The sequence below is a fragment of the Cricetulus griseus genome (assembly GCF_003668045.3).
Source record: "Cricetulus griseus strain 17A/GY chromosome 1 unlocalized genomic scaffold, alternate assembly CriGri-PICRH-1.0 chr1_0, whole genome shotgun sequence".
Lineage (NCBI taxonomy): Eukaryota > Metazoa > Chordata > Mammalia > Rodentia > Cricetidae > Cricetulus > Cricetulus griseus.
This window is the reverse complement of record NW_023276806.1, coordinates 40,572,872-40,597,524: the sequence shown is the minus strand read 5'-3', so window position 1 is coordinate 40,597,524 and position 24,653 is coordinate 40,572,872. Positions and strand designations below refer to the sequence as shown.

At 37.4% G+C, this 24,653-nt stretch overlaps 1 long non-coding RNA gene across 2 annotated transcripts; it reads left to right on the top strand.

Annotated features, from left to right (window-relative positions):
* The first annotated feature begins 2,308 nt into the window (after positions 1-2,308).
* Positions 2,309-23,921, top strand: LOC103160169. Of its 2 annotated transcripts, none has more exons than XR_003481210.2 (5): positions 2,309-2,511; positions 3,954-4,097; positions 6,168-6,233; positions 20,123-20,159; positions 23,723-23,921. It is a non-coding gene; the product is annotated as an uncharacterized LOC103160169 (long non-coding RNA). The 2 variants fall into 2 exon arrangements; XR_003481209.2 differs by having other exon boundaries at positions 2,309-2,525.
* The last annotated feature ends 732 nt before the right edge of the window (positions 23,922-24,653 follow it).

Here is a 24,653-nt window from a genome sequence, read left to right as displayed (position 1 = left end):
GACACATATTAGCTGGGTAATTTCAGGAAAGACATACATGGCTTTGGTTTCTGGTCTTCCATTCAGGTGTCTGTAAGAAAATGAAGGGTCAATACAGGGCTGAGAGGAAGTTTAGGATATTTATCTAAGAGAAAGCCTTCCATGAAAAATATAAGACAGACTCATTACAACTGAATGACACAAGCAACCCAATTAGAATCCACAAATGATTTGAGTAGACATTTCAGTAATTAAAGAAGATTTGAGAATGGCAAATCAGTACAGAAAGAAATGTCACAGCTCCTTCAGAATTATGGAAATGCAAATTAAAAGCACAGTGAAATTCCGTAAACACTTATCAGAATAGTTTACACTTAAGTAACAAAATCCTTAAAAAAAATTTCACTCAGTGTGTGAGGTAAGTACAGTTCTTACTCATTGTTGAGAAAACAAAATACTGTATAGCTTTGCAATAGTACAGCACTTTCATAAAAAGTTAAATATTCATTCACCGTGTACCTAGCTATTCCAGCCCTGGCCTTTACTCAAGACACACTAACATAGGTGTCATGTCCAAGAATAAAGAGAGTGGCTGTAAAACTTTACTTGTCAAAGTCCAAAACTAGATACATTCCAAATGGCTATCAACAGATAGATGAAGCAAATAAGCCAAACCAAACAAAGGGCCATTGTTGAAGATCTATTGAATGGATCATAACACAGCATAGAGAACTAATAATCAAAACACACAAACTAGATTAGTATGAAAACCATTATGTTTAGTAAAGGAAATAAAATAAAAATGATTCATTCTCTATATTTTATTCATGTTGGATTATAGAAAATACAATGTACTTTATTGTGACAGAAAGCATGGCATTACTTTCCCAGAGATGACAATGAGGAGAGATGGATGCAAATGCACAGAAAATGTTAACGCCATACGTGGGGATGTGTAGCTGTAGCCAGTTGTGTTGATTCCTTGAGCTTTCAGGCCACCCACACTAATCCTGACTTAGCTTCTGTGAGGGACCATTTTCAAAAACTAAGGCTGAGAAGTGATTGAGGAAGTCATTCTGATGTTACCCATATCCCCAAACACACCCATACAGGTTTCTGAACGCCCCTAACACACACCATATACTACAACAGCAGTCCAACAGGTGCTTTTATCAGCAAACAAAATCAGACAAATAAGAAAAAAATTTAAGGTGAAAAAATGTTCATACACAAACTATCTACCTGCTTGGAATGTTGGGCAGGACACTGAATAGCAAAATCACAATGTCTTAGTGATATATTGAATAACAAAAGAACAAAGATCACTGAAGACTTGTAAAAAACACAAACCCATTCACAGTAGTAGTCACAATAAAGCTAAAAAGACAAAACCACTTTATTTAGTGATTGTCAGACTAAAAAAAGGGAAACAGTTGGATAAATGCTATTTATAAGGGCATGATTATGCTGAAATGAAAAGAGGTAGAAGATGTTACACCATAAAGTATAAATCAAATATTTAATCTATCTGCTTTAACATCCATCAAAAAGACCACCAAGACAAGGAGTGGCATTTTGTTTGTTTGAGAACTTAATGAATACATACAATATACTTTGATCAAATACTTTTACATCCCATCCCCTCCAATTTAACCCTGTTGCCTCATACTTTATGTACTCTTTTTTATCTTTGCATCTTTTGTTGGTATTTCACACAATATATTTTGATCATATGATTTCTATTCCTCCAACTCCTCCCTTCTTTATCCATAGAACTCATGTTCTTTATCTCTCTTATAAACAAAATAATGGCAAAACAACAGCAACAACACTGAATCTTGTAGTCCAATTTGTGTTAGCCATTGTGCCTGGTTACCAGGTGAATTCTACCAAACTTAAATATATTAATTGATTATGACAACTTTAAAGGGGACTGGAGAGATGGCTCAGAGAGTAAGAGCACTGACTGCTCTTCCAAAGGGCCTGAGTTCAATTCCCAGTAACCACATGGTGGCTTACAACCATGTATAACGAGATCTGGTGCCCTCTTCTGGTATGTAGGCACAACACTGTACAGATAATAAATCTGGAAAAAAAAACTGCTGACAACAACAAAAAGACAACTTTAAGGTGCTTAAAGTAATAAAAAAAATTACTAAATGAATGTAAAGGTTGTCAATTTCACTTGAAAGTCTTAGTACTTTCCTTTACTATTGTTTTTTACTAGTCAGTGAGTTAGTAGAACAAACAGAAGCATGTGGTGTTCCAGGTGTCAAGTGGTGGCACTTCAAGGAGCAGAAAGATCAACTTTGTGAACTTTGCCTATAGGTCTCATAGCTGAAAAACTGGGATTGACCATTTAGGACATGTCAGATGATCAACTGAAAAAGCCCAGCTGTGGTAAAATGGGAGGATATAAACATGACTGTTAAAAGTTATCAAGAAGGAAGATGGAGAAAACATTGTACTGACAACTATTTGGATTCACACAAAGAACTCCAAAAGAAGAGAAATAGACTACTATCTTATAAGGTAAGTTGGGTAAGGTAAGGGTGGGTTTTTCAAGATCAAAAAATACAGCACTTGAAACAACAAGGAAGAAATCCTAATAGAAAACAACTAGCAATTCAGATATAAAAGCAGAGAACTGGTTCAAATTGTGTCCTTAAATAGCAGAGGATGAGAGAATTTAACACAAAAGGTAAAGAGGAGTTGTCCTCACTTGTAGCACAGGCAGTTCTGGTGTAACAGATGGAACACATGGTGTTTACAAATGAGAGAAACTTGAGAATTTCTTTTCAGATTGATTAATCAGCCTGAGAATGAAGATGGTGAAAACCAATTAGAAGCCTTAAGTTTCAGAAGAAAAGAGTAGGTAGGAAGTAGTCATTTAAGAGAATAGGGGATTGAATGGAATAGGAAATAGATGTTTGGGTTGGATGGCATTAACACTCCAGTTAAAGTCATTAATCATGAATGTGTGAGTCAACTCAACTAATTGGCTTTACCAAAAAATTGTTCATCTGAAGCCAGGCATTGGTGGTGCACGCCTTTAATCCCAGCACTTGGGAAGCAGAAGCAATCGTATCTCTGTGAGTTCAAGGGCAGACTGGTCTATAGAGTGAGTGCCAGGACAGGCTTCAAATCAATACAGAGAAACCCTGTCTTGAAAAACAAAACAAAACAAAACAAAACAAAACAAAACAAAACAAAACAAAGTGTTCATCTGAGAAGGCACAGCAGAAACAGACAGGGAGTCAAAGATAGTCAGGATTGGAGCTTTGACATATGTGCAATAAAAGGGAGTCATTAAGGCTGAGAATGGAATCATAGGAAAGAAAGGAAGAAAGTAAATAAGTAATTATAATTAAGGGGCTTCAATACATAAACAGGCTGAAATAGCAAGTCATAGCCCTAGTAAGAGGGCACAGAGCAGGAAAGGGATGCTATGAGAAATCAAAGTGCTTGGATTTAGGCTTTTAGAAAGATTTCTGTTTTGGGCATTTTTGATTAAAATGGAAGGAGTGTCAGAAATAGTTTAGGGTGGAGAAAAGCAATGCCAGAAGAGAGTAGGCAATGAAACAAATGTTAGGATTTGGAATAGTAACTTCTGTGAGTATTGACAACAATCACAATAACAATGGAAATAGTACCAGAGTGACAGTAAGCCAGGCATATCATCCTCAGGTCTAAGGCTGCAATGGTGGAGGAATCTGTTGATTTGGAATTAACATATAGTGGATAGAACCTGGGAAAGAACAAGAAGCTCTCTGGAGGACAATAGGATCAGGGTGGTTTCTAGACTCTGAAGTAGAAATTTATAAAGTAGAAGTTCTGGAAGAAGAGTGACCACACAGAGGCAATTCAAAGAACAGGGACAGTCCTTGAGAAAGAGCCTGGTTTCAAATGTGTTCCTGATGATAGAACAATTTTTGTCTATAAATAGCCCAAAAAAGATTCTGCTTTTCTGGCAGCTGAGATGTCTACTCTGTCTTAACACTTCCTGTGGAGCTGTGAGAAGACTCGTTGCTGCATCTCTGGCACCCTCAGCCAAGCCCACACCACATCAGTGACAAAGTGAAGACTTCACACTTACTGTAGACAGAAGTTTCTGTGTGGTGAGCAAAGTCACCCTCTCTTGGTCTCTCTCCCTCCTCTCCCCCTCTCGCCCTGCCTTCTTCCCTCTGCTCTCTCTTTCTGTCAGTCTCTCTTCCCCTCCCTCTCTTTGTTTTTCTATCTCCCTTTGGAGAACTTCTTAATCACCCAACCAGTTAAAAGAGAATATAAGAAAAACAGTATCATCAAGACATGCAGTACGAATCTGTAGGCTGTGATTTGTCAATACTCCTTAAAGTGTCAAGTGGGACATGATGTATCTCAAAGTTACCAAAGAGAATTGTCAACTCCATTGGATCCAGAATCAATTAAGAGACAGCTTTTTGGATGGCTCTTTCAGAGAATTATCAAGAAGGCTTAACTGAGGGGCCAGCATCTTTTAGTTGCAGCAGCACAGATGTGAAAAGGTCTCAGGAAAAAGCACATTATCATAGGTCCATTTACCCCATTGCTTCTGCTGTCATTTATCACTACCATCAGAATCCAACTGCCTTGACCTTCCAAGGTGTATTTAAAACAAAACAGCTAGCTCTCAAGGAATCTTTTGTGATTTCAGCACGAGATGGAGGCTACTGAGACACCTGGTTTTGGACTGAGCAACCACAGGATTCCTGACCTCACTAGTGTGTACCAGACCATTGTTGAACTATCCAATGGGTATCCTGTAAGGCAGTCTAATAAATTCATTTTATAATAATTATTCATTTCTGTCTTTTCTGTTCCTCTCAAGAAGCTGACCAGTGGGAACAGTGTGAAAGAGTATACCATTAGAGAAGAAAAACTCTCAAATGAACAAATAGCAAAATAAGAAATAACCTCCTGGTTCATTTTGTGGTTGTCTTCAAAGCCTTCCTAAGCCTCATGTAAAATCCAAGAATCTGTTTTGAATAAATGCCTTCCAAAGACTGCAATCTGTAAAATAGAAGATATTCAAAGGACTTGCCTCTAATCAAATTTATTTGAAAAGTGCAGACCTCCTGCATTTTCACTCAAAATGCAAAAGTTTTTAATTCAAAGAACTATATTCTGTTTCCACCATGAGCTGAGTAACTGTGCATTAATGGTGTGGAGTAAAACCCACCCAAACCATTTCCAACAATAAGTGAAATTAAGTTATCCTTTTGTAATTGTTTCTTCTGAAAGTAGATTTGATGTTATCTGATTTTTGGCATTGATTTCTACTTCCCCCATCCCCAGTGATAATAACAAACTGATGGACAGGTTTTTTTTTTTTCTTTTCTTTTTTTTTACAAAACACTTCACACAAATGTCTCAGGTGATCCTCCCAAATGCTTCCATGAGGTGAAAAGACAACAGTTATTAGCTTAAGTTTGCATTTGAAGAACCATCCAACTATGCATGACATAATAGTGACAGAAAATCCCTTGTTCATTTTCTTATCAGCGCTTCATTTCCTACTGTGTGTTGCACATTACAGAAGAAAGAGTTATTAGAAAAATAACTAGATGACATGTTTATTCTGTAAATTTTCTCTTTGACAAGAAAGTACTTTCATATTCCTTCACTGGGTCTACTTGGTGAAAAAGATGTAGCTCTTACATCTTTTCAGTGCACAGCAGAACAGAAAAAGAAGTAGTAATTTTCCTGAATGTTGGTGAATGGTGGAATTGAAACAAGTACAGGTCAGAGAATCAGGCAACAGTGAACATCCTTCTACAACTGTGGACATTAAGTAGGACTTCCCCAAGGTGGTGACTCAGATTTGACAATTGCCCCAGAGAAAGCAAAACAAATGGAGACTAGGAATGGGCAACACACTTCAGAAAGAAGAAACAAGAGGGATTGGGAATTGACTTCCCTTGATGTTTCAGCAGTAGATCATTTTCCATAGTTTATTAGGATCCCACTACTCCACATATTTCTTCTGATGCTCAAGAACTCATGGCTGAGCCTCAATGGCCCAACAGGACACTTCAAGGCTTTGACATTGTTTTCTCAAGATATTGGCAGACTTTCTTGGTAACCAAGTGTCTGTTCACTCTTGACTTCTAAGACTCATTCCTGGATGCTGTCTAGGAAAACCTCTGAGTATAAATTCTTCTTTGTTCTAGTCCCTGAGGACCACATTCCTTTGGACTCTGCTAATCTGAATTCATAAGGATGCCTTCCTTTAGCTGGTATGTAAATCAACTATAAAGAGTAATAATTTATTTTGTCATGTCAGATGTTTTGGTCTATGGCCACTTGGTCCTTATGCTTTGAACCTAACATTATAGGGAGCACATTATAGGGAATGGATGAACAGTGCTAACATTTCATGATGACAGGAAAGAGAAAGGAGAATGAGGGGGCAGGGCCCTGGCAATATTCTTCAATAGAACCTCCTCCAGTGAACTTCCTTCCTTCCACTAGGCCCCACCGCCTAAATGTTGCATCATTTCCTGATATCTCTATGTCTGAAGAAGAAGCTGTTATCTCATTGCCATTGAAGGACAGATCATATCCAAAACATAATACCTTCAATCTACGGGTTTACTGAGATTTTCTATGTACTAGGACCATGCACTGGAGCAAAGTGTGGATATGGTTTAAAAATTTGTAAATGCCAATAGTATGTCATTTTGAAGATTAATTCCTATATCTTATGTTCCATTTTTAACAGTTTAGATATGAAAAATTACTACAAATAAATGTGTGCTAGACTGGTAAAGCAATATCATCCTGTATGCTATATCACTTGAATAGCCAGAAGTATTTCGATAAGAGTCATTCTGGAGACATTAAAACAAGGTTTCCTAGCATGCAAACTTACTCCTAGATTGAAAGAACTCATTTATTAAATATGACTGATTTCTTATTTTTGCACATATTTTAGAAATGGAAGATGTGAGTCCCTTCAGTACCTTCACTCAGTGGCCTGGTGACAGTTTTAACAGTTTATTTTCCTGACCTCCAACATTTCTTTGTTTTGAATAAAATTTCCAGGTTACTTGGCACTCCTTGTGATCCTTTATTTCAATTCTTCAAGTAGGAGGCCATAGCTCTGGAAACACCAAGCTAATACTCCACCCTAGGCAACATTTGCATCATAAGTTGGCTTTAAATTAGTGTTTGGCTACCTAACCATTCTGTAGAATTGTAAAATTTTCTCTGGGTTTCAGATGTCATAATTCTTTTTATAGTGCGGTTACTTAAGAATGCTGATATACATACATGCTGTGATTGAATACTTTGAATAGTCCCTGGAGGATTAAATGAAATGATTTGTGCAAAATACAAAGCTGACCCAGAAAAATATCTTAATAAATGGCATTTGAAATACAATTTAACTTAACATGAGAAATATGTTGGAAATTAACCATTATGAGTTTAAGCTTTTACTATTTCTTGCCCTTGAGAAAACTCTTTAATGTCTCCATATTCAGGAAAATTTCAGGGCAGACTTCTTTAGTTCTTGTAATACTATCATGCTATGCTGTAAGCATATTATATAAAATATGAAAATCTCTTAGCATGATGATCCCATCTTAGTACGATGATGGATTAATAGATTGATTATTGCCTACTGATTATTGAATTTCTCTTGGTTGTCACTAGAATTAGCTAATAGGACTCTACTAATGGAAACATAATGAATGTTTGTTGCAAAATATAAAGAAATCAAGTTGGAACTGAGCTGGAAGCTCCCTCCATTGTGACTATTTTCAGTAGTTCTGGAGATGCTAGGCAGGGTGTTAGGGGACAAAAATCTTCAACAGTCTTATCCAACTGTGAACCCTGTAGACTACAATCCAAAGCACCCAGTATAGTCACTGGGCATCTAATAAAGACTTCCTATTGGCTTGAATTAGTGTCCAAGTGGTCTTCTGTCATGGATACCTCACAACACAACCAGGCCTATCAACATCCTAACATGGAAGAGGAGACACTCATGAGATCCACCACTCCCCGAGGATCTATAGGCAGTTAAAGTTTGCAGAAGGGAAGTCATATTTCCCAGTGCTGTAGCCACTGGTGCATTTCCCTCACTCAAGCAAATAATCCCTATCCACACTCATACAGGTAATCATAAATAAACATAGTCGGTCAAACAGACAGACAGACAGACAGACACACACACACACACACACACACACACACACACACACACACACACTGACATGAAAGTAGGAAGGTAGCTTGAGAAGAAAAGGGGATTTTGTAGGATCAGGACTGAACAATGAAGTGCAGGAGACTTTGATCAAAAATGATGATAGAAAGAAACTGTAGTCTAAAAGAATAATTAAGTATATTGTGACATATATCATGGGGAAAATTGGGGAAATAAGATGTTTCAAAAAGTTAACATGTCATCTACACTTTTTACAAAACGTATAAACGTGATTAAAATTATTGCAGTTAAAAAATGACAGCATCTAAAAACAGAGAAATCATTCAATTTGGCCCCACCAATAATAGTTAATTACATATGTAAATGTCCAAGATGAAGTTTCTTGTTTGGATAGCATGGTTTTCTTTCATTCAGGGAATCAGGGGAACCCAAGGCTTTGTGTCTTGTGGCTATAGAATCTCTAGAGCTTCCCTGTCTTCTATTTCTAGGCAACAGAAGAGACAAAAGAGTAAGAGCAAGAACAAGAGTGAGAGTAGAATAAGAATAAAAGAGTAAGAATGATAAGTAGTAGCAGCAGCAGCAGAAACAGAAGGCATATCTATTTTTAATAAGTTCAAGTCCAGAGGAGACCACCCTCCTTCACTTCATGTACTACTAATGCAAATGATTTAATGAGGATGGAAAGGGAACATGAAATAATGCCCCTAGATCTTCAGATTCCCAACAATAACCAAGTGCTCAAGGAGGAGTTTTAACTGACCTAGACCCACTGGGGAGGGTCTAGGCCCTGCTCCAAATCTTGACAGACTTTGAAGATTCCCCCATGGAAGGCCTCACCCTCCATGGGGAGCAGAAAGGGGTTGGAATAGGGGTTGGGATAGGTAGGTGGGGGGCAGGGACAGAGGAGAGGGAGAGGGAATTGAGATTGACATGTAAAAGAAGCTTGTTTCTAATTTAAATAGAAAAGGAACTACACCCACATTCTTATAGCTCCAAATTGGAATTCAGGAGTTCTGGACCACTATCCAAACTACTGCCTGGGGGATAAATAGATGGTCCAGTGGTAAAGTATGCTTGCTACCTTCCCTGAAGACCCTGGTTCCATTACTAGCACCCACACTGGGAGGCTAACAGCTACATATAACTGCATATAAATCCAGTATATCAGATAACCACTTTTGGCCTCCATAGTCACACACACACACACACACACACACACACACACACACACACACACACACACACACACACACACACTTTTTACCTTTTCTAAAAATGCCATTACTTTTGTGAAATTAACAATATAATGCTGCACTCTGTGGGGAGAAATAAGGATGAGGGGATACAATACTCCTCATTTCAGGATTTCAGGACATGGTTAGTAATGATGGATTTCAGAATAGTCTTCCAAAAGAATTTTATATTATTGTTAAAATGTCTTTACAAAGCTCCACTTCCACTCATGTCTAACAGGTAAGAGCTATACATAAAGCTGCATACAGTTGCTTGGCGCAGCTAGGAGAGTCTGAAGTTATCAGGCATGGCCGGGTTTTACAATTTTCATTAGTTGGCTTGATAGACAATTGTTAACTGCAAACTGAATGTTCAGTAGCACCACTTGGCTTCTGGAGGACCTTTTTCTAAAACTAGCTAGGTCAGCAGCTGCTACTGAAGATCTTTCTATTGTTGCCATAAGAAGCTCAAATTTTCATTGTTAAGAATGCTGTTCATTGAGATGCAATGCACTGTTTGCAGATATGGGAGAAATCTGCCAGGCTATGGATGCATTTTCTTGGAATTAATAGACCCAGCCAAATGGTCCCATGCCCATGACAAGAATTCAGAAACTACCCAAAAGAAATGTGCATCCATCAGCATTGATTTTCTGAATCTTGCCAGTACAAAATAAAAGAGAACCAGAAAAATGCCCTTTTACCCTGGAATTGGGAACCAAAATAAACCCTTTGTCCTAAAAAAAAAAAAAAAGAAAGAAAGAAAGAAAAGAAAATGCCCTTTTAGAATTCTTAGACTGCATCCAATTTGAAAATAAAACAACTCCTTGTATTAATTTATTATTAAATATATGTTGTTTGTTTCTTTTGTTTTGAGGTAGGGTCTATGTATCTAAAACTGCCTTCAAGCTCACTCTGTAGCTAAAGTTGAGCTTGAACTTCTGATCCCTTTGCCTCTAGTTCTCCAATGCTGGGATTACAGACCTGTACCACCACACCAGTTTATGTAGCTCTGGGGACAGAACCTCAAACTCTGTTATGTTAGATAAGTACTGTACCATTTGAATTATACCCTCAGCTAAAAGTCATATTCTTGTAACAGAAAACATAGTTCACTCTTATTTTTAGGTGACTTTTTATCTTATATAATTTAATCATTTAGCATTGTTTTTCCAAACTATCTAGATTAATAAGTAAGGAAATCACCATGTGGAGAACATCTTCTATGGCTGTCTGTTGTCCCTTAAAATATTATTCTGTTGTGTCTGGGGTTATAATGCAGTTGGTAGAGTGCTTGCCTGTCCTGAATTTGATTGCTAGCACTGAATAAACTGTGCCTGTAATCTTAGAACATAGGAGGTAGATATAAAGCAATCAGAAGTTGTAGGTTAAAACTTCAAGGTCATCTTACACTACAAAGAAAATTCAATACTAACCTGGTATATCTGATATTCATTTGCTTGTAAAAAAGTTTATTCTTTGTAATGTGAATTTAAAAAAATCCTTAGAAAGATGCACCTTCCACTGATTCATCTGAAAATCTGATTAACTTATAGAAAGTAAGTGATTGTGGTGAAGTTGGAATGTTGCAAATCTGAAGCCTAGTTACAATATATTTTGGACTATCTTTAATTCTAAATAGCAATTCCCTGTCCATCTGTGTCTGATCTAATATCTTAATCAGGGTTTCTATTGCTGTGAAGAGAACTCATGATCATGGAAACTATTTTTTTTTTTTTTGGTTTTTTGAGACAGGGTTTCTCTGTGTAGCTTTGGAGCCTATCCTGGCACTCACTCTGTTGACCAGGCTGGCCTCTAACTCACAGAGATCAGCCTGCCTCTGCCTCCCGAGTGCTGGGATTAAAGGCGTTCGCCACCAATGCCAGGCGATCATGGAAACTCTTATAAGGGAAACATTTAGTAGGGTGATGGCTTACAATTCAGAAGTTTAGTCCATTATCATCATGGTGGGAAGCATGATAGCATGAAGGTAGACATAGTGCTGCAGAAGGACCTGAGAGTTCTATATCTAGATCTGAAGGCAGGAGGAAGAGACAGCAAGCCATTAAGCCTGGCTTGAGTTTCTGAAACCTTGACGCTCCAACAAGGCCACACTTCCAATAATGCCACTCACTATGTGCCTATGGGAGGCATATTCCATTCAGCCCACCATGCCTAATATCCTGCAACTAATGGATACAAATCTTGGGAGTGCATTGACTTAACAAAACCCTAGTTTCCACCAACCTAGAAGCTAAGAGTTTCATTAGATAGCATCTGTGGCCTACAGCACAGGTTCCCTGGTTTTCTTTGACCTACCTATGTAATGTTTCTTCCAATGTATTTGCAAAGTGTCTTGGTTTCTTTGTTTTGTTGTTATAAAACCTCATGAAGCCACTTCTACTTTGGAATCTGGAATAAAAGAAGGCCTACTCCTGGGTCAGGCATATTTGGCTTCAAAATAAACTCCTATTCCTACTGAGTTGAGATCTGCATTCTATTATCACTATAATAATACAAAACTTTGTCACATGTAATTTTATCATCAAATATTAAGAAGGCTTGATAGCATATAATAGTTAACATTAGAAAATTTTATATTTTATTTTTATTATCTTAATGTAGAAGCACCTGATATTAAGCAGAATTTAAAGCTTCTTAATTATTTTAATTGAATGCTCTGAATAAAAATTCTACCATTACAATTTAGCCTTAAAGGTAAATGCTATCAAAAGGAAACATAAGAATGAACATATCAAAATTAATCCAAGTATGAGGTACTTACTTACTTCAGAAAAGATTTTCAAATTTGCACCAAACGGTAGGTCAAATAAGGTCAGTCTGATTCTGTAACAACCTTTGTCTCTTTAACAACTAAATCTGAATCGTTGTGAAAAAAGTGTGGGTCCAAGAAATAAAGTTGAAATCTACCAAGGTCACCCTAAGTATATAATGGAAGACTAATTTTCCTGGTAAGAAAAGGAAGATCTTTGGGCAACAGTAAAGTACTATATGATAAGTCATAAAGTACAGGAACAAATAATGGATAGTTTAAATCCAAATCCCAATAATATGTCCATTAGGAAAAAAAGAAACAAAATTAGTATAACTTTCAGGAGAACTGTATCCAGTAATTTGTCCCCAAAATCTAACTATTCAGACTTAAAGTAGAAGCCACAACCATAAAACAGTGTAGAGATTATTGTGTCAATTTTATAATCTTCACAATTTATGCCACAACCTTCCCCGTTTTCCTCTTAATTTTAATAGAAGTTACAAATGGTGTTGCAGAAAGATAGTTTTCAAGTTTAGAGATACGCAGTCTATGACTTTGGGTAAACCATTTACACTACAATCCTCCATTGCCAAAGATGAAACAAAGAGTTAGGTTGCACTATTATTCTCTCCTTTGTTCTAGTATTCCATGACCCTAGAACAACGACCCTGAGAAGTAAGGTTAGAGATGAATCAGCAGTCTGAGACCCTCCACTTAAGGTACAGAGATGAGAGTATAACTAGAAGCAAATATTTATACAATCACTGTAATAACACATTTTAATAGTATATGTTAACTCAACTCAATTTCAAAACCAGTGGAAAGTACTACAGATGTCTGGTAGTCTCATATAGCATCCTGTTGTTGAGTTGTAAGAGAGATACTTTTGATCACAGCAGGAAAAATTAACCAAATACTGAAATCAAACCACTTATTACTGGGAATAGACAATCCTTCACAGATAATTGGTTGGTATACGTATGTCATCTCATTTATTTTTTCACCTAATCATAAAATAACGGTTTTCTTGCACATTGGCAGTACAAAAAGCTATTGCTTTCCAACCAAATCAAGAGACATACATGATAAATGAGCCCTGGAAGGACCATTTGCAGTTGTATCAATTTCCTTTTGTAAATTAAAACAGTATGAATTTGTATTTACTAAATGGATTATCATATTAAGCAGAAAGAATTAGAGATAAAAATTGTTATTCTATTCTAAAATTCATCTTGCATGAAGAAACTAGGTGATTGCAAACAAACATTTTCTAGGTGTCATTCCAAAACCAACAGTGAGATTCAGTATAAAGACTCATCCATCCTGTGGGCCCAGATGTTGGCCACCATGCTTCAAGTGTCAAAAGTAAACAAATCAAGTGATAAACACATCTGGAACATTTGTTATTTCTACTATCCTTGGCCCATGTTCTCTTCTGAGACAAAAATTTGTGAAGACAAAGGAAACTGTGCCAAAAAGTCTGTATTTTCAGCATTTCCCCTCGCCTAGATGTGGCAAGTCCGCATTAAATTATCATGCTCTTTATCCATTCATAAGTATCCTTGGCAGTATCCAGGCAGTGTTCAGGGCTTTGGAGCCAGTTTGTATCCTACAGAGGAGCCTTGACTTCAGCTGGCATTATAAAACTAGCATCAAGCTGTTCTGGTTCAAGCAACTCCCCCTGGCTCACCAGAGAAGGAGATGAAACTGTCTGAGAAGTGAATCGATTCAGCATGGACATTTAAAAAAGAAATTCCTTCGGTTATTTGAGTTTTAAGAAACTCAATAATTCTTTCTGTTTGTTCTTCTCCAACAAGGATGGACTGAGAGACAATTCAGAATTCCATCCCTGAGGATCTGTTGAAAAAAAAAGAACATTTTTGCACTTAATTCATCTCAAATGATGACTACCCATTCTAGTTTCTCAATTGATAAGAGAGAGCTGCTGAGTGAAATTATTGAGAAATTCTGCAAACATGTGAATTAAACCAATCCCAACTTCAAGATAAAACTTAAGTCTCTCAATATATTTTCCACTCAGGTTAAAACATACTGGATATCGACTCAAGTCAAAACAAGTAAAAATTCAGTGTCTCTGGTTGAATTACTTCTTTCTGCAGATGTATTAGACAGTGTTTTCAGAGGAACCAAACATGAAACAATTTACACGGGTATGATGATCACAGGGTAATCAATTGTCAATGTGGCATAATCAGGGGGAAAAAGTCACAAGGAGGATTTTCCACATTGATTTGCCATGTGGTTATGTCCTGTGGAGACTGCCATAACTAGTTGAATTGATGTGGAAAGCCCCAGCTCACTGTGGATGTGATGGGGCTGGCTGGTTTGGGTTTCTCCACTATGATGGACTGTAACCTGTAAGCTGAAATCATTCTTTTCTCTTCTAAGTTGTATTTGAGCTTTTTTGTAATTACAATATATCTGTGGTAAGCTGACAAGTGAAAAATGCTGGGCCTTCCATTATATAAGCAAAATATCTTACCAGCTTTTCAAAAACTCAGAGAAGTTTTGCAGTATTAAGTATATGAGGCTTTCATTTTTGTTAAAACTGCCCATGTGTTCTATCTCGTTAGACACTGTCACAAATGATGCTCTAACATTTTTGTATGAAAGATTTATTTTGCTTCTTTTTAATTGATGGTTAGCAAATTGATAAAATATTTTAGTTAACTGACATATTTTAGTTATTGCATGCATGCATATGTATTTGTGTGTGAATGAAATAGTTTTGAAAGAGATTGCCTGCATATTACCCAGGTTATTTGTACAATTCATGATGTTACCTATGACTAAATATAGCTTAACTTTATATATATATATATATATATATATATATATATATATATACAGATGCATACACACACAAACACACATATTGGTTTTTATTTTAATTTTATAAATTGTATTTAAAATAGAAACAATCTTATTTTACACACCAATCCTGGTTCCCTCTCCCTCCCATTCTCCCATGCCCCTCCACAGATTCCCCCATCCCATCCCTCTCTACTCCCCAGTGATGGTAAGGCATTCCATGAGAGATCATTAAAATCTGTCAAGCCATTTGGGGCAGGGCCTAGGCCTTCCCCTGTGTATCTAGGCTAAGAGACTATCCCTCCATGGGAAATTGGCTACCTAAGTCTGTTTGTACTCCAGGGATAAATCCTGGTTCTATTGCCAGAGGCCCCATAGACTGCCTATTGCTCCTAGTCACATCAGCATTCAGGGGTCTGGATCAGTCATATGCTGGTTTCTCAGCTATCAGACTGAGGTCCATGAGCTCCTACTTGCTCAGGTCAGCTGTTTCTGTGGGTCTTCCCAGCAATACTTGACTCCTTTGTTCATCACTTCTCCCTCTATGAAACTGGATTACAGGAGATTGGCTCATTGCTTAGCTGTGGATCTCTGCTTCTGCTTCCATCAGCTACAGGATGAAGGCTCTAGGATGGACTGTAAGGTATTCATCATTCTCATTATAGGGGAAGAAAATTAAGGTAGCCTCTCCACTACTGCTTAGATTCCTAGTTGGAGTCATCCTTGTGGATCTCTGTACAATTCCCTAGCGGCAGATTTCTCCTTTAACCTATAGTGGCTCCCTATATTGATATGTCTCTTTTCTTGCTCTTGTCTATTTCTCTCCACACTCAATCTTCCTGATCCCTCATTTCTTCTTCCCCCCTCCTCTTCTCCCCTTCTCTTTCTCCAATCTCCTTCCCCTCCCCTGTGCTTCCAATTTTTTCAGGGGCTCCTGTCTTTTTCCCCTTCACTGGGGACTATGCATGTCTCTCCAAGGTCCTCCTTGTTTCCTAGCTTCTCTGGAGGTGTGGTTTGTAGGCTGGTAATCTTTTGCTTTATGTCTACTATCCATATATGAGTGAGTACATAGCATGTTTGTCTTTTTGTGACTGGGTTACCTCACTTAGGATGGTTTCTTTTAGTTCCATCCATTTGCCTGCAAATTTCAAGATTCCATTGTTTTTTTTTTCCATTGAGTAGTACATCATTGTGCAGATGTACCACATTTTCTGTATCCATTCTTCAGTTGAGGGGCATCTAGGTTGCTTCCAGGCTCTGCCTATTACAAATAGTGCTTCTATGAACATAGATGAAAAGATGTTCTGGTTGTATGAATGTGTATCCTTTGAGTATATGCCTAAGAGTGAAATTGTTAGATCTTGAGGTAGACTGGTTCCCATTTTTCTGAGAAAACCCCATATTGATTTCCAAAGTGGCTGTACAAGTTTGCACTCCCACCAGAAATGGAGAAGCATTCCCCTTTCTCCACATCCTCTCCAGCATAAACTGTCATTATTGTTTTTGATTTTAGCCATTCTGAAAGGTATAAGATGCTCTCTCAGAGTTGTTTTGATTTGTATTTCCATGATGACAAAGGATCTTAAGAAATTTCTAAAGTGTCTTTCATCTATTTTAGCTTCCTGTATTGAGAATTCTTTGTTTAGTTCTGTACCTCATTTTTCAATTGAATTATTGGGTGTTTTAGTGACTAACTTCTTGAGTTCTTTGTATACTTTGGAAATAAGGCCTCTGTCAAATGTGGGGTTGGTGAATATTTTTTTCCCATTCTGTGGGTGGTCTTTTTGTCTTGTTGACTGTGTCTTTTGCCTTACAGAAGCTTCTCAGTTTCAGGAGGTCCCATTTATTAATTGTCAATATCAGAGTCTGTGCTACTGGCACTATGTTAGGGAAGTGGACTCCTGTGTTAATTGTTTGAAGGGTACCTCCCACTTTCTTTTCTAAGAGGTTCACTGTGACAGCTAGATTTATGTTGAGGTCTTTGATCCATTTGTATTTAAGTTTTGTGCATGCTGATAGATATGGATCTATCTGCAATCTTCTAGACGTCTACATCCAATTATGCCATCACCATTTGTAGAAGATGGTTTCATTTTTCCATTGTATAGTTTTAGGTTCTTTGTCAAAAATCAGGTGTTCATAGGTGTTTGGGTTAATATCAGGGTCTTCAATTCAATTTCATTGGTCTACCTGTCTGTTCTTGTTCCAATATCAAGCTGTTTTCATTACTATAGCTCTATAGTAGAGCTTGAAGTCAGGGATGGTGATGCCTCTAGAAGTTCCTTTATTGTACAGGGATGTTTTGGCTATGCTGAGTTTTTTGTTTTTCCATATAAAGTTGAATATTGTCCTTTCAAGGTCTGTGAAGAATTGTGCTGGGATTTTGATGGTGATATCATTGAATCTATAGATTGCTTTTGGTAAGACTGCCATTAACAGAACACCTGAAAGCTCTAGGACAAAAAGAAGCAAACTCACCATGGAGGAGTAGATGCCAGGAAATAATCAAATTGAGAGCTGAAATCAATAAAGTAGAAACAAAGAAAACAATACAAAGAATCAATAATAAGACAAAGAGTTTGTTCTTTGAGAAACTCAACAAGATAGACAAACCTTTATCCAACCTAACCAAGAAGCAGAGAGAGAATATGAAAATTAGCAAAATCAGAAATGAAAATGGAGGCATAACAACAGACACTGAGGAAATCTAGACTATCATCAGGTCATATTTTGAGAACCTGTACTCCACAAAATTGGAAAATTTACGGAAATGGACATTTTTCTGGATAGATATCACTTACCAAAATTAAATCAAGAACAGATAAGCAATTTAAATAGACCTAAAACCCCTAATGAATTAGAAGCAGTCATCAAAAGTCTCCCAACCAGAAAAGCCCAGGCCAGACAGCTTCAGTGCAGAATTCTACCAGAAATTCAAAGAAGAGCTAATACTCCTCAAATTGTTCCACACAATAGAAGCAGAAGGATCACTACCAAACTCCTTTTAAGAGGATACAATTACCTTGGTTCCAAACCCACAAAAAGATGCAATTAAGATAGAGAACTACAGACCAATCTCCCTTATAGACAAAAATACTAAATAAAGTACTGCCAAATCAAATCCAAGAACATATCAGAAAAATCATCCACCATGATCAAGTAGGCTTCATCCCAGCGATGCAGGGATGATTCAACATACAAAAACCCATCAATGTAATCTACCACATAAAGAAATTGAAAAAGAAAAACCTCATGATCATTTCACTAGATGTGGAAAAAGCCTTTTAACATTCTTCATGACAATGGTCTTGGCGATATCAGAGATAGTAGGAATATACCTAAACATAATAAAGGCAATATACAGCAAATCAACAGCCAACATCAAAATAAATGGACAGAAACTCAATAGTTACCTCTGGGTTACCTCTAAAATCAGGAACAAGACAAGGCTGTCCACTCTCTCCATACCTCTTCAATATTGTACTTGAAATTCTAGCTAGAGTAATAAGACAAAAAAAAAAAAAAAGAGAGAGAGATCAAGGGGATACAAATTGGAAAGGAAGAAGTCAAACTTTCACTATTTGCAGATGATATGATAGTTTACATAAGTGACCAAAAAACTCTACAAGGGAGTTCCTATAGCTGATAAACACTTTCAGCAAAGTGGCAGAATACAAGATTAACTAAAAGAAATCAGTAGCCCTACTGTATTACAGACAATAAAGGGGCTGAGAAAGAAATCAGAGAAACATCACCCTTCACAATAGCCACGAACAACATAAAATATTTTGTAGTAACTCTAACCAAACAGGTGAAAGACCTGTATGACAAAAACTTTGAGTCATTAAAGAGATTAAAGAAGATACCAGAAAATGAAAAGATCTCCCATGATCTTGGATAGGTAGGATCAACATAGTAAAAATGGCAATCTTATCACATATTGGTTTTGAAAGACAGGGTTTCTCTGTGTACCCCTGGCTGTCCTGGAACTTGCTCTGTAGGCCAGCTGGCCTGGAACTATACTGCTTTTTTTTTTCTTGGCTTACTATTTTGGCTTTTGACTTACAGAATAATGTTAAGTAAAAGTGTATTTTTTGCCATTATCAAGGAAGAGCATCTTGTAATTCTCCATTCAATATAGTAATTGTAGAGTTTTCATGGGTGTCATTTTCTATATTAAGAGCATACATTTCTATTCCAGCTTGTGTGAATTTTATACAAGTGCTGAAAATTTTCAAATTACGTTCCAACATGAATTAACGTACCATAATATTTGTCTCATGTATTATATTAATTTGCTGAATTATACTAATTGAATTTTCAGTGTAATCTCCTGCTGCATTCTTGAATTAAAACTAACTTCTTCATTCAATACTGTATTTATAAATATTGACGCATTTAAATTTTCAAAATGTTAGTAAGTTGTGTGCATATTTCTATGGGGAATGTTAGTATAAAAGGAGGGTTTTTTTTTGTTTGCTCCTTTTTTGTAAAGCTTCATATTATTTTGAAAACAGTTCTTTTATTGCTATAAACTGAAGTTCTTGGGTGGGGTCAGGGAGGCACACCTCTGTTAAAGACTCTACACCACTGAAACTTCATAATCTGGAAAGTAGAAATGTTATGGATGAAGAGACAAAATATCTTGGACTGTCTTTAACCCATTGTTAGCTACTCATTTTTACCTCTGTGTTTGACCTATCATCCTTCTGACTATCTTGTGAAACCTAACGCAAAGGCTAAAGATGCCATCAGAGAGCACCTAATAAAGCAAAGACCCCTTCACTTCTTTGTGCCCAGCCTTCACAATGCACCCAACAACATATTTATAAAAGTATCTTGATTCCTAGTTTTGTTGCTGTTGTGGTTATATCACAATAAAACCTCATAAATCTTTTATCACATTGGAACGTGGTAATTGAGGCCACCAGGTCTTGTGTTCCAGGGTCATAGCTACTCACACTTGGCCTGTAACAAATTATTTTACTCCTCTTGAGGCAAGAACTGAGTTTCACACTACATTGCCAAGGTGAGGACATTTCCAGATAGCCTTCCATGGTTTGTTTAAATTGAATTCTATTGAGGCTGAATAATAATTTGAGGTGTATTTTCAAGGTGCAGCAGATGGTCTATCCTCGGGAACTCTCCATATGTAAGTATAGGAAAAATAGGTATTCTACAGTTGTTTGCTATAATGTCCTATTGATAATAATTTTGCCAAGTTGGATAGTGCTACTGCTCAAGATTTTTGTGTTAATTTTATACTTCTAAATTATTACTAATTTTATACTAATTCTATCTGTTATTATTTAGAAAGCATGGGTTTCCTTTATGAGTGAGTACATGCTGTGTTCATCTTTCTGTGTCTGGGTTACCTCACTCAACATGGTTTTTTCTAGTTCCATCCATCTGCCTGCAAATTTCACAATGTCATTGTTTTTTACTCCTGAGTAGTACTCCATTGTGTAAATGTACCACATTTTCTTTCTTTTTTGAGGGGAGGAGTTTTTTTTTTTTTTTTTTTTTTTTGCTTTATTTTGTGTTCTTTTTTTTTCAACTTTTTTTTTATTTGGATTAGAAAAAGGATTGATTTACATGACAATCCCAGTTCCCTTCTCCCACCCATCTTCCCCTACCACCACCCCCCAACTAAAATCCTATCTATCATATATCCTTTCTGCTAACCCTGGATGATGAGGCCTTCCATAGGATGTCATCAGTATCTATTGTATCCTTTGGAATAGGTCCTAGGCCCACCCCCGTGTGTGTTGGCTCAGTGAGTATTCCTCTATATGGAATGGGCTCCCAAATTCCACACCTATGCTAGGGATAAGTACTGAACTTCTATAAGAGGTTCCATAGATTTCCGAGGTTTCCTCACAGAAACCCATGTTCCTGGCATCTGGATCAGTCCCATGCTGGTATTCCAGCTATCAGTCTGGGGAGCAAGAGTTCCCCAATGTTCAGTTAAGCTGTTTCTGTGGGTTTCACCAGCCTGGTTGGACCCCTTTGCTCATCACTCATCCTTCTCTGAATCTGGGTTTCAGTTCAGTTCAGTGATTAGTTGTGGGTGTCTGCTTCTATTTCCACCAGCTGCTGGATGAAGGCTATAGGATGGCATATAAGTTAGTTATCAATCTCATTATCAGGGGAGGGCATTTAAGGTAGTCTCTCCTCTGTTGCTTAGATTGTTAGCTAGTGTCATCTTTGTAGATCTCCAGACATTTCCCTAATGCCTGATCTCTCTGTAAACCAAAAATGTCTCCCTCTATTATGATATCTTCATTCTTGTTATCATCTATTCATGCCTTGACTCAACCTTTATGCTCCCTCATGTATTTTTCCATTAAAGGGCATCTAGGTTGTTTCCAGGGTCTGGCTATTACAAATAATGCTGATATGGACATAATTGAGCAAACATCCTTCTGGTGTGAGTATGCATCCTTTGGGTATATGCCCAAGAGTGGTATTGCTGGGTCTTGAGGTAGATTGATTGCCAGTTTTCTGAGAATCCACCATACCCAGAAAGACAAAGATGGTATGTACTCACTCATAAGTGAATAGTAGACATAAAGCAAAGGATAACCAGCCTACAGTCTATAACCTCAGAGAAGCTAGGTAATAAGAAAGACCCTAAGAGAAAAATAGATGGATCCCCCTGGGAAGGAGAAATAGACAAGATATCCTGAAGGGGAGGGGGAAGTTGAAGAGTAGAGGGGGAGGGGAAGTGGAGGGGAGGGAAGGAGAACATGAGGGAACTGGGTGGTGGAGAGGGAGAGCAAGGAAAGACATATCTTGATAGAGAGAGCCATTTCAGAGTTAGCAAGACCCCAACTACGACTCTAAGCAGTAGTGAAGAGGGAGCATCAGATTGATGACTACCTTAATTGTTATCATAGAACCTTTATCTAGTAACTGATGGAAGCAGATGCAAATATCCACAGCTAAGCACAGGACCAAGCTCCTAGGGTCCATTTGAAAAGACAGCAGAGTGATAATATGAGCAAAGTGGTCATGGGGAAATCCACAGAAACAGCTGACCTGAGCTAATGGGAGCTCACTGACTCCTGACTGACAGCTGAGGAACCAACATAAGACTGAACTATGTCCTCTGAATGTGGGTGACATTTGTGTGGCTTGGCAGTTTATGAGGTCACTGGCAGTGGGACCAGGACTTACTCCAGGTGCATGAACTGACTTTTTGGAACCCTATGGAGAGATACCTTGCTCAGCCTAGATACAGGGAGGAGAGCCTTAGTTCTGCCTCAAGTATATGTGACAGACATTTTGACTCCTCATGGGAGGCCTCATCCTCTCAGGGGAGTGGATGGAGACTGGGCTCAGGGAAAGAAGGGGGAGCAGGAAGAGGGGAGGTAGGAGGAACTGGGATTGGTATGTAAAATTTTAAAAAATGATTGCTTTAAAAATAAATAAAAAATAACCTATCAGAAAAAAGTGTGAATTCCCATCTGTAATGTGAACCTATCTATTTCTTCTTTCTGTTTGATCAGTATTTGTTACCTGTATTTTGATGTGATATAGTGAGGTATTCTATACTAAGGGAATTTAATCTCTCAAAAATTTGTGGTTAATATCTTTATCTTCTGTCACATGTCTAAAATGATGATTCTCTTTGCTCTTGCTTCAAAATCTAGCCTGAACTGAATTATTTCTCATCATGTCCACTTTAATCACTGTGACCTAAATTTCCACTATCTCCCAGTTTCATTACTGCATGGTCTCCTATTGAGTTCTGGGATTCTGTCTTAGACAGTTCTTTGTTTAATTGCTATACAATGTATCAGATCCTGATATTCTCTGTTTAAAATACCCCACTCCATCACCATCTTCCATATAAAAAAAATCCAAGTTCTTACCAAGGATCTACAAATCCCCACAGGCTCTAGCCCCAGCTATTCTCTGGTGTGAGGCTTCTTAGTTGATCTCCTTTCTATCCAGAAATTTCTAGTCAGAAGTAACATCAGAACAGTCTCTAATTTCCCCAGACAATTGTTCAAATGCTATCCTATTTTGTTTATTATCTTTTCTCTTATTTATTTACATTTCATTTATTATAACTCAAATTAGTATCTATGTCATTTACTTTTTCTCCATTCTTTTTGTCTTTCCCACCATAATTCAAGGACTATGGATACTAAGAATTTGTTGTGTTTTCTGTACAATATGTAGCAGCTAGAGTGTCTTTTGGCATATAAGTATTTGATAAACATTCATTAAGTAAGCAATAATACTATTTTTCTTGTAGTATAATAGTTCTCTATTCCCTATAGAATCCTCTAGAGCTCTTTAAAAATGCTATCAGGAGTACATATGACCCTTCAAGGGTATATAAAGGTATGAAGTCACGATTCTGATGTAACCCTGACATAACCTGGTATGTATAAGGATGAAATCAAACAACATCCATTTGAGGAGGGGGAAGGGAGCTGGGTACAGTAACAGAAACAATGATTTGACAGCAATTCTTTGTTGACACACATAAAAGACACATGCATATCCCCAGCAAAGGGGGGGCATTTGGTCACCAAGCGTTCTCATCACATTGGATCATTCTCTCTCCCTCTCTCTCTCTCTCTCTCTCTCTCTCTCTCTCTCTCTCTCTCTCTCCTCATTTTGCTTGGGTTTTCTTTCATTGATTATCAAGACTACCAGATTCAAAACGCTTTTCATGTACCCATGTTCTCTTTCCCCTAGGCTACTAAAATTGTCCATACCATGGTGGTGGAAAGATGGATCTACTGTTACAACAGGACACTGCCCTTGTAGAAGACATCATGAGTTTGGTCCCAGTACCTGCAATGGGCAGCTCACAACCACTGTGGTTCCAATCAAGATCACTTGCCATCTTCTGGACTTCTGAGAGAGCTGTACTCATCCATACACATATTCACACTCAGACACATACATATATTAATTTAAAATAAAATATATTTTAAAATGTGCTTGTCTGACTTAGTTAATGCTTCTACTGCTATTAGAAACACCATGAACATAAGCAGTTTGGGGAGGAAAAAGTTTATTTCACTTCTAGTTCCACTCTGAAGTCTATCATCAAAGGAAGTCAGGGCAGGAACTCAAGACAGGTAATTTGACTCAGAAACCAGACGCTATGGGGGAGTGTTGCTTCCTACCTTGCTCTTCATAGCTTGTTCAGCCTGTTTTGGTTTTATTTTATTATTATTTTATTTTATTGCATACACATACCAGGCCTGGGCAAGCACTGCTCACAATGAGCTGAGCACTCCCATATCAACTTCTAATTAAGAAAATGCCTCATAAACTTGCCTAATGGCCAGTCTTACAGTGAGATTTTCTCCTTTATGTTTTCCTCTTCTCAAATAACACTAGCTTGTGTCAATTTGATTAAAAACAATACAACCAGGACATAATGCATATGATAACTACATAAAATTATTTTAGGGCAAATATGCTTTGTTCATGATCATATGCTTATTTTTTTCCTAAAAATGTGTTGTCTTTTCAGTGTCATAAAAAATGATTTCCGAATGTTCCTGGAAGTAATCTAAATTTTTTATGGTCTAAAGATAAAGGTAATGTTGATGTTTGCTGGAAAAAGAATAAAGAATGGCTAGTGAAATACCACAGTGGGCAAGAGCCAAGCCTG